Source organism: Pseudophryne corroboree, chromosome 5 (assembly GCF_028390025.1).
Source record: "Pseudophryne corroboree isolate aPseCor3 chromosome 5, aPseCor3.hap2, whole genome shotgun sequence".
In the NCBI taxonomy this organism is placed as follows: Eukaryota; Metazoa; Chordata; class Amphibia; order Anura; family Myobatrachidae; genus Pseudophryne; species Pseudophryne corroboree.
Window position 1 is genome coordinate 434,837,523 of NC_086448.1, and position 10,273 is coordinate 434,847,795.

The window sequence follows — 10,273 nt, forward strand, 5'->3', positions numbered from 1 at the left end:
CTGCTGACAGTGTCCACCAGGTCCGTTATATACAGTATATATTATATATATATATATATATATAAGCAGTACGGTAGGCCACGGCTGTACCTACCTCTGTGTCGTCAGTGCACTCGTCGTCCATAAGTAATATATAATACTATACTATTCATCCATCTACATTGTATACCTGTGGGGGTTTTTTTCTACATACTAGTTTAGCAGTCTGCTGACAGTGTCCACCAGGTCCGTTATACAGTTTATTATATATATAAGCAGTACGGTAGGCCACGGCTGTACCTACCTCTGTGTCGTCAGTGCACTCGTCGTCCATAAGTAATATAATACTATACTATCCATCCATCTACAATGTATACCTGTGGTGGTTTTTTTTTTTCTTCATACTAGTTTAGCAGTCTGCTGACAGTGTCCACCAGGTTCGTTATATACAGTATATATTATATATATATATATATATATATATATATATATAAGCAGTACGGTAGGCCACGGCTGTACCTACCTCTGTGTCGTCAGTGCACTCGTCGTCCATAAGTAATATAATACTATACTATCCATCCATCTACATTGTATACCTGTGGTGTTTTTTTTTTTCTTCATACTAGTTTAGCAGTCTGCTGACAGTGTCCACCAGGTCCGTTATATACAGTATATTTTATATATATATATATATATATATATATATATATATATATATAAGCAGTACGGTAGGCCACGGCTGTACCTACCTCTGTGTCGTCAGTGCACTCGTCGTCCATAAGTAATATAATACTATACTATCCATCCATCTACATTGTATACCTGTGGTGGTTTTTTTTTTCTTCATACTAGTTTAGCAGTCTGCTGACAGTGTCCACCAGGTCCGTTATACAGTATATTATATATATAAGCAGTACGGTAGGCCACGGCTGTACCTACCTCTGTGTCGTCAGTGCACTCGTCGTCCATAAGTAATATAATACTATACTATCCATCCATCTACATTGTATACCTACCTGTGGTGGTTTTTTTCTTCTTCATACTAGTTTAGCAGTCTTCTGACAGGTCCACCAGGTCCGTTATATACAGTATATATTATATATATATATATATATATATATATAAGCAGTACGGTAGGCCTCGGCAGTACCTACCTCTGTGTCGTCAGTGCACTCGTCGGCCATAAGTAATATATAATACTATACTATCCATCCATCTACATTGTATACCTGTGGTGTTTTTTTCTTCTTCATACTAGTTTAGCAGTCTTCTGACAGTGTCCACCAGGTCCGTTATATACAGTATATATTATATAAATATATATAAGCAGTACGGTAGGCCACGGCTGTACCTACCTCTGTGTCGTCAGTGCACTCGTCGTCCATAAGTAATATAATACTATACTATCCATCCATCTACATTGTATAACTGTGGTGGGTTTTTTTTCCTTCATGCTAGTTTAGCAGTCTGCTGACAGTGTCCACCAGGTCCATTATATACAGTATATATTATATATATATTTATATATATATAAGCAGTACGGTAGGCCACGGCTGTACCTACCTCTGTGTCGTCAGTGCACTCGTCGTCCATAAGTTATATAATACTATACTATCCATCCATCTACATTGTATACCTGTGGTGTTTTTTTTTTCTTCATACTAGTTTAGCAGTTTGCTGATAGTGTTCACCAGGTCCGTTATACAGTATATTATATATATAAGCAGTACGGTAGGCCACGGCTGTACCTACCTCTGTGTCGTCAGTGCACTCGTCGTCCATAAGTAATATAATACTATACTATCCATCCATCTACATTGTATACCTACCTGTGGTGGTTTTTTTCTTCTTCATACTAGTTTAGCAGTCTGCTGACAGTGTCCACCAGGTCCGTTATATACAGTATATTATATATATAAGCAGTACGGTAGGCCACGGCTGTACCTACCTCTGTGTCGTCAGTGCACTCGTCGTCCATAAGTAATATAATACTATACTATCCATCCATCTACATTGTATACCTACCTGTGGTGGTTTTTTTTTCCTTCATACTAGTTTAGCAGTCTGCTGACAGTGTCCACCAGGTCCGTTATACAGTATATTATATATATAAGCAGTACGGTAGGCCACGGCTGTACCTACCTCTGTGTCGTCAGTGCACTCGTCGTCCATAAGTAATATAATACTATACTATCCATCCATCTACATTGTATACCTGTGGTGGGTTTTTTTTTCTTCATACTAGTTTAGCAGTCTGCTGACAGTGTCCACCAGGTCCGTTATATACAGTATATATTATATATATATATATATATATATATATATATAAGCAGTACGGTAGGCCACGGCTGTACCTACCTCTGTGTCGTCAGTGCACTCGTCGTCCATAAGTAATATAATACTATACTATCCATCCATCTACATTGTATACCTGTGGTGGGTTTTTTTTCCCTTCATACTAGTTTAGCAGTCTGCTGACAGTGTCCACCAGGTCCGTTATATACAGTATATATATATATATATATATATAAGCAGTACGGTAGGCCACGGCTGTACCTACCTCTGTGTCGTCAGTGCACTCGTCGTCCATAAGTAATATAATACTATACTATCCATCCATCTACATTGTATACCTGTGGTGGGTTTTTTTTCTTCATACTAGTTTAGCAGTCTGCTGACAGTGTCCACCAGGTCCGTTATATACAGTATATATTATATATATATATATATATATATAAGCAGTACGGTAGGCCACGGCTGTACCTACCTCTGTGTCGTCAGTGCACTCGTTGTCCATAAGTAATATACTATACTATCCATCCATCTACATTGTATACCTGTGGTGTTTTTTTATTCTTCATACTAGTTTAGCAGTCTGCTGACAGTGTCCACCAGGTCCGTTTTACAGTATATTATATATATAAGCAGCACGGTAGGCCACGGCTGTACCTACCTCTGTGTCGTCAGTGCACTCGTCGTCCATAAGTAATATAATACTATACTATCCATCCATCTATATTGTATACCTGTGGTGGGTTTTTTTTTCTTCATACTAGTTTAGCAGTCTGCTGACAGTGTCAACCAGGTCCGTTATATACAGTATATTATATATATAAGCAGTACGGTAGGCCACGGCTGTACCTACCTCTGTGTCGTCAGTGCACTCGTTGTCCATAAGTAATATATAATACTATACTATCCATCCATCTACAGTGTATACCTGTGGTGGGGTTTTTTTTCTTCATACTAGTTTAGCAGTCTGCTGACAGTGTCCACCATGTCCGTTATACAGTATATTATATATATAAGCAGTACGGTAGGCCACGGCTGTACCTACCTCTGTGTCGTCAGTGCACTCGTCGTCCATAAGTAATGTAATACTATACTATCCATCCATCTACATTGTATACCTACCTGTGGTGGGTTTTTTTTCCTTCATACTAGTTTAGCAGTCTGCTGACAGTGTCCACCAGGTCCGTTATATACAGTATATTATATATATATATATATATATATATATATAAGCAGTACGGTAGGCCACGGCTGTACCTACCTCTGTGTCTTCAGTGCACTCGTCGTCCATAAGTAATATAATACAATACTATCCATCCATCTACATTGTATACCTACCTGTGGTGGGTTTTTTTTTCTTCATACTAATTTAGCAGTCTGCTGACAGTGTCCACCAGGTCCGTTATATACAGTATATTATATATATAAGCAGTACGGTAGGCCACGGCTATACCTACCTCTGTGTCGTCAGTGCACTCGTCGTCCATAAGTAATATAATACTATACTATCCATCCATCTACATTGTATACCTGTGGTGTTTTTTATTTCTTCATACTAGTTTAGCAGTCTTCTGACAGTGTCCACCAGGTCCGTTATATACAGTATATATTATATATATATATATATATATATAAGCAGTACGGTAGGCCTCGGCTGTACCTACCTCTGTGTCGTCAGTGCACTCGTCGGCCATTAGTAATATATAATACTATACTATCCATCCATCTACATTGTATACCTGTGGTGTTTTTTCTTCTTCTTCATACTAGTTTAGCAGTTTGCTGACAGTGTCCACCAGGTCCGTTATACAGTATATTATATATATAAGCAGTACGGTAGGCCACGGCTGTTCCTACCTCTGTGTCGTCAGTGCACTCGTCGTCCATAAGTAATATAATACTATACTATCCATCCATCTACATTGTATACCTACCTGTGGTGGTTTTTTTCTTCTTCATACTAGTTTAGCAGTCTGCTAACAGTGTCCACCAGGTCCGTTATATACAGTATATTATATATATAATTAGTACGGTAGGCCACGGCTGTACCTACCTCTGTGTCGTCAGTGCACTCGTCGTCCATAAGTAATATAATACTATACTATCCATCCATCTACATTGTATAGCTGTGGTGGTTTTTTTTCTTTCTTCATACTAGTTTAGCAGTCTGCTGACAGTGTCCACTAGGTCCGTTATACAGTATTTTATATATATAAGCAGTACGGTAGGCCACGGTTGTACCTACCTCTGTGTCGTCAGTGCACTCGTCGTCCATAAGTAATATAATACTATACTATCCATCCATCGACATTGTATACCTGTGGTGGGTTTTTTTTTCTTCATACTAGTTTAGCAGTCTGCTGACAGTGTCCACCAGGTCCGTTATATACAGTATATATTATATATATATATATATATAAGCAGTACGGTAGGCCACGGCTGTACCTACCTCTGTGTCGTCAGTGCACTCATCGTCCATAAGTAATATAATACTATACTATCCATCCATCTACATTGTATACCTGTGGTGGGTTTTTTTTTCTTCATACTAGTTTAGCAGTCTGCTGACAGTGTCCACCAGGTCCGTTATACAGTATATTATATATATAAGCAGTACGGTAGGCCACGGCTGTACCTACCTCTGTGTCGTCAGTGCACTCGTCGTCCATAAGTAATATAATACTATACTATCTATCCATCTATATTGTATACCTGTGGTGGGTTTTTTTTTCTTCATACTAGTTTAGCAGTCTGCTGACAGTGTCAACCAGGTCTGTTATATACAGTATATTATATATATAAGCAGTACGGTAGGCCACGGCTGTACCTACCTCTGTGTCGTCAGTGCACTCGTTGTCCATAAGTAATATATAATACTATACTATCCATCCATCTACATTGTATACCTGTGGTGTTTTTTTTCTTCTTCATACTAGTTTAGCAGTCTGCTGACAGTGTCCACCAGGTCCATTATACAGATTATTATATATATATAAGCAGTACGGTATGCCACGGCTGTACCTACCTCTGTGTCGTCAGTGCACTCGTCGTCCATAAGTAATATAATACTATACTATCCATCCATCTTCATTGTATACCTTTGGTGTTTTTTTTTTCTTCATACTAGTTTAGCAGTCTGCTGACAGTGTCCACCAGGTCCGTTATATACAGTATATATTATATAAATATATATAAGCAGTACGGTAGGCCACGGCTGTACCTACCTCTGTGTCGTCAGTGCACTCGTCGTCCATAAGTAATAAAATTCTATACTATCCATCCATCTACATTGTATACCTGTGGTGTTTTTTTTTTTTCTTCATACTAGTTTAGCAGTCTGCTGACAGTGTCCACCAGGTCCGTTATATACAGTATATATTATATATATATATATATATAAGCAGTACGGTAGGCCACGGCTGTACCTACCTCTGTGTCGTCAGTGCACTCGTCGTCCATAAGTAATATAATACTATACTATCCATCCATCTACAGTGTATACCTACCTGTGGTGGGTTTTTTTTTCTTCATACTAGTTTAGCAGTCTGCTGACAGTGTCCACCAGGTCCGTTATATACAGTATATTATATATATAAGCAGTACGGTAGGCCACGGCTGTACCTACCTCTGTGTCGTCAGTGCACTCGTCGTCTATAAGTAATATAATACTATACAATACATCCATCTACATTGTATACCTTTGGTGTGTGTTTTTTTCTTCATACTAGTTTAGCAGTATGCTGACAGTGTCCACCAGGTCCGTTATATACAGTATATATTATATATATATATATATATATATATATAAGCAGTACGGTAGGCCACGGCTGTACCTACCTCTGTGTCGTCAGTGCACTCGTCGTCCATAAGTAATATATAATACTATACTATACATCCATCTACATTGTATACCTGTGGTGTTTTTTTTTTTCTTCATACTAGTTTTGCAGTCTGCTGACAGTGTCCACCAGGTCCGTTATACAGTATATTATATATATAAGCAGTACGGTAGGCCACGGCTGTACCTACCTCTGTGTCGTCAGTACACTCGTCGTCCATAAGTAATATAATACTATACTATCCATCCATCTACATTGTATACCTGTGGTGGGTTTTTTTTTCTTCATACTAGTTTAGCAGTCTGCTGACAGTGTCAACCAGGTCCGTTATATACAGTATATTATATATATAAGCAGTACGGTAGGCCACGGCTGTACCTACCTCTGTGTCGTCAGTGCACTCGTCGTCCATAAGTAATATATAATACTATACTATCCATCCATCTACATTGTATACCTGTGGTGTTTTTTTTTCTTCATTCTAGTTTAGCAGTCTGCTGACAGTGTCCACCAGGTCCGTTATACAGAATATTATATATATATAAGCAGTACGGTAGGCCACGGCTGTACCTACCTCTGTGTCGTCAGTGCACTCGTCGTCCATAAGTAATATAATACTATACTATCCATCCATCTACATTGTATACCTTTGATGGGTTTTTTTTTCTTCATACTATTTTAGCAGTCTGCTGACAGTGTCCACCAGGTCCGTTATTGATAGAGCTGTCTAGGTAGCTCTGGTTGGTCCCTTCGATTATCATGTCACTTCTGGATACCAGGTCGTAATGTATTGCTGAGAGAACTTAAGAACACACACACAGCCGCATGTCTCATAAGTAATCTGCTTTACTGTGGCTCAGTTTCGATATTTATACAGTATATTGGCAGTAAATGATTAACATAGTTATATAACTTCATATGCCTCTTGTCCTTCTGCTTATCTGGAGCTACATATAGATATTTTCCATCTCTGACGAGAGAGCAAGGTCCAATGCTCACTTACATACACAATGTTATATAACACAAGCTTTTATATTTTCCATATGTTAAAGCTAGTTTAATCAAATCTCTTTGTAATATTAAAATGAATTGCATTATTATAATTAAGAATGGTAGCTAAGCTTTTATCTCTATCAGTTTCCCTCCTATTTTATAATAATCAAACATTACAGGTTCATCTGGTATTACAATATAACATTACAGTTGAGCTACAAGGCATCACATAAACTCTACCTAAAAGAGACTAAGCAAACAGTCTAGCTATAATGGTGCTAAAGGCTATGTTCCCATAGGACGGTGCTTGTCACTCTATCCCACGGAAGGTAAAGAACCGTTCACATCATATCCATTAAGGTAGACTGCTCACGGCTCCTTCTTGCCAAGCTCTTCTGTAGTTTCTTCTTTGAGTTTACACTTTACAAATTTATTTCAAGCTGAAAGGAAGGGAAACAAAGATAGCATCTTAAATTCAGATATATGCAATTTGCTAAAAAACATCACTATTTCAACAATCTCCTTTGCATGTTTGCATATTTCATCGTTCAAACTTAACTTGAGCAAAATTGCAGTGGAACCCAAGTTTCTCTTTCCTTAATTGACACAGAAGTGGGCGTGGTCAGAAACACTCAATATGGACCATCAAATCTGGGCTCAAGTGACTTTTTCACATGTCTTTCCAGATACACCCAATCTCCTGGTTAAAGCTTGTGGGGATTCAGATCTGCTCCTGAATCTGGGAGATAAAAAAAACTAGAGAACACAGAGGTGTCAGTTTCTTCAGTAAGAACACTTTAACATATGCAGGGAAATCACCTTATTCATTCTGTAACTCTTGTGGATAATAACATCCTATCTTAGGTATGCTATCAAACAATATTTCATAAGGTGAATAACCTGGGGTTTTACTGATTATGGTTCTACTATTAACCAGTCCTAGAAATAAACACTTTAGCATCTCTTTCTGGTTTCTGTGACACACTCACTAATCTGATACTGTAACTTCTGGTACTCCTTATCTGCAAATATCTTCTGAACTTAATTTTCTATCTATTGATCTTGCTGTAGCTTTTGCCATTGGCCAATAACTGAAAAATGTCTGTAACTATCAATACATCTTTGGCAGTTAGTTATAGTCAATTTGCAGTCTGGAAAATAACTTTTGGGGATTGCTCCAAGGGTTGTCTTGACCTTCTGTCCTGGATTGGACATTTCCACATATCCAGCAGGCTTGTACCAACTTGGCTGCATCTGGATAAAATTCTGGAGCTATCCATCTTTTCTGTGACTAAGTTTCCCATCTGATAATTTCCCAGGTGTGTGAGTCCATGGCTGACTTAACACATACGGGGGTATAAGCTTCTGGGTAAGTATAACTTTTCTTCTAATTTCCATAAGCCAGTTTCTTCTTCTTGTCTGGCTCCTCTTCTCTGCCATGCTGCTTTTTCTTTAGGACCTGCTTGTTACTGAAATTTCTTCAAATCCTGTAGATCAGGCATTTGAGGCTTTGCTTCTTTCTGTTACTTCTGTATGTGTGGTGTAGATGGCTACCTTTACTGGTTGTTTCGTTGCTTTCTCTTTCCACAGGCTTCTTTCTCACTCTCTTCTGCTTTGTTCTGAAGTTCAATCAGTGTAGCATAATCAGGCATTTGGTCTGGCACTGGAATGGTTACTGTATAGGCTTGCCTTATCTGCTGGGGGCATTTTGCTGCCCTCTTGGCTTCAGCATCTTGCCAGATTGTTGCCTCTTGTTTCAGGAGTGTCATTTCTTCATGTGCCTGGATCTTCATTACTGCAACCTTTTCTGTGGCCCTTGCAGAGCTCTCAACTGGTGTCTGATCAGGGAAGCACGTTGTATGTCTTCACCACTTGCCTTCTTGAAGCCTCTGCTTTTCCATATCTGGCCCACAATCTTGTGCTGGAATGGTAGGGATCCTGAGTCCACAACTTCATGTTTAGTAGTTACTGATCCTGTATAAGGAATCCCATCCTCATAGTATCTTGAACCATCCACATAGAGATTGTGCTGTGCATCAGGAAGTGTTGTGTCTGTGACATGAGGTAACAGTTGAGTCTCTTGTTCCATCAGTGCCATGCAGTCATGGAAAAAAATTTTTTATTGTGAATATTTTCATCACTTTCTGCATTCCCATAGTTCACGTGGTCCTCATCATCCTGGTTACTCTGGGTACCATTGCTAGAGATATTATATGTCTCTCTTCTCCCTCCTTTTGAATCTAGGGATTCACACTCTGCTACTTCTTCCTGCAATAGGGCTGGTAGTAGAGTTGCTGGGTTGAGGGTGGTACATCTTTTGATGGTGACATTTGTGGCACTTAGTAGAGCTACTTCATACTTGGTGAGTCTTGCAGCTGATAAGTGCTTGGTTCTGGCTTGCTGTAGTATTTCAGTCACCGCATGTGGTACCTGAATGATCAGTTCATGATTAAGCACAATGTCTATGCATTTCTGTTTGAGAACTGCTGTTGCTGCAACTGCTCTGATGCAGGTGGGTGCTCCTTGGATAATGTTGTCCAGTTTACTTGAAAGATAAGCTACTGGGCGTTGCTTGCTTCCATGCAGTTGCGTGATGACTCCAAGTGCATGGCCTTTCTCCTCATGGCAATAAAGAGTAAATGGTTTGGTGTAGTCTGGCAGACCCAGTGCTGGTGGAGATGCTATGGCAGCCTTGAGTTTCCAAACTGCTTCTTCAACTTGCTCTGTGGTGTAGATTGTAGCCTCTTTCTTTGTGCTGTCATACAAAACTTGCATGTAGATAAACTTCAATTGCTGCTTCAATGCTAGGCTTCATGATAGCTGGAATATTGCTGGTATACTTGATTCCTTGTGGGGTATACTGAATAGTAGCTTGCATGATGTTAAGGATATCAGCTCCCAACAAATTCATTCTTTGAAGAGGGAGGGGCTGTCCTCCCAGTCCTGTCCCATCGACATAGTGGCTGGTTAAGAGTTCTTCTGGGACGTCAGTTTTCTTAAGTACAGTGACTGCTGCTCCAGTGTCCAAAAGACATTCTAGGGTGTTTCCTGTAGGTAGAGTAAGCATAACAGTACCTTTTATGCGGTCAGTGTAGGTGTCACTTGAGTAGGTGGACCCCGTAGCAGGATTCAGTCATTCCTGTTGTACCGTGAAGTTTGGGACAGAGTCC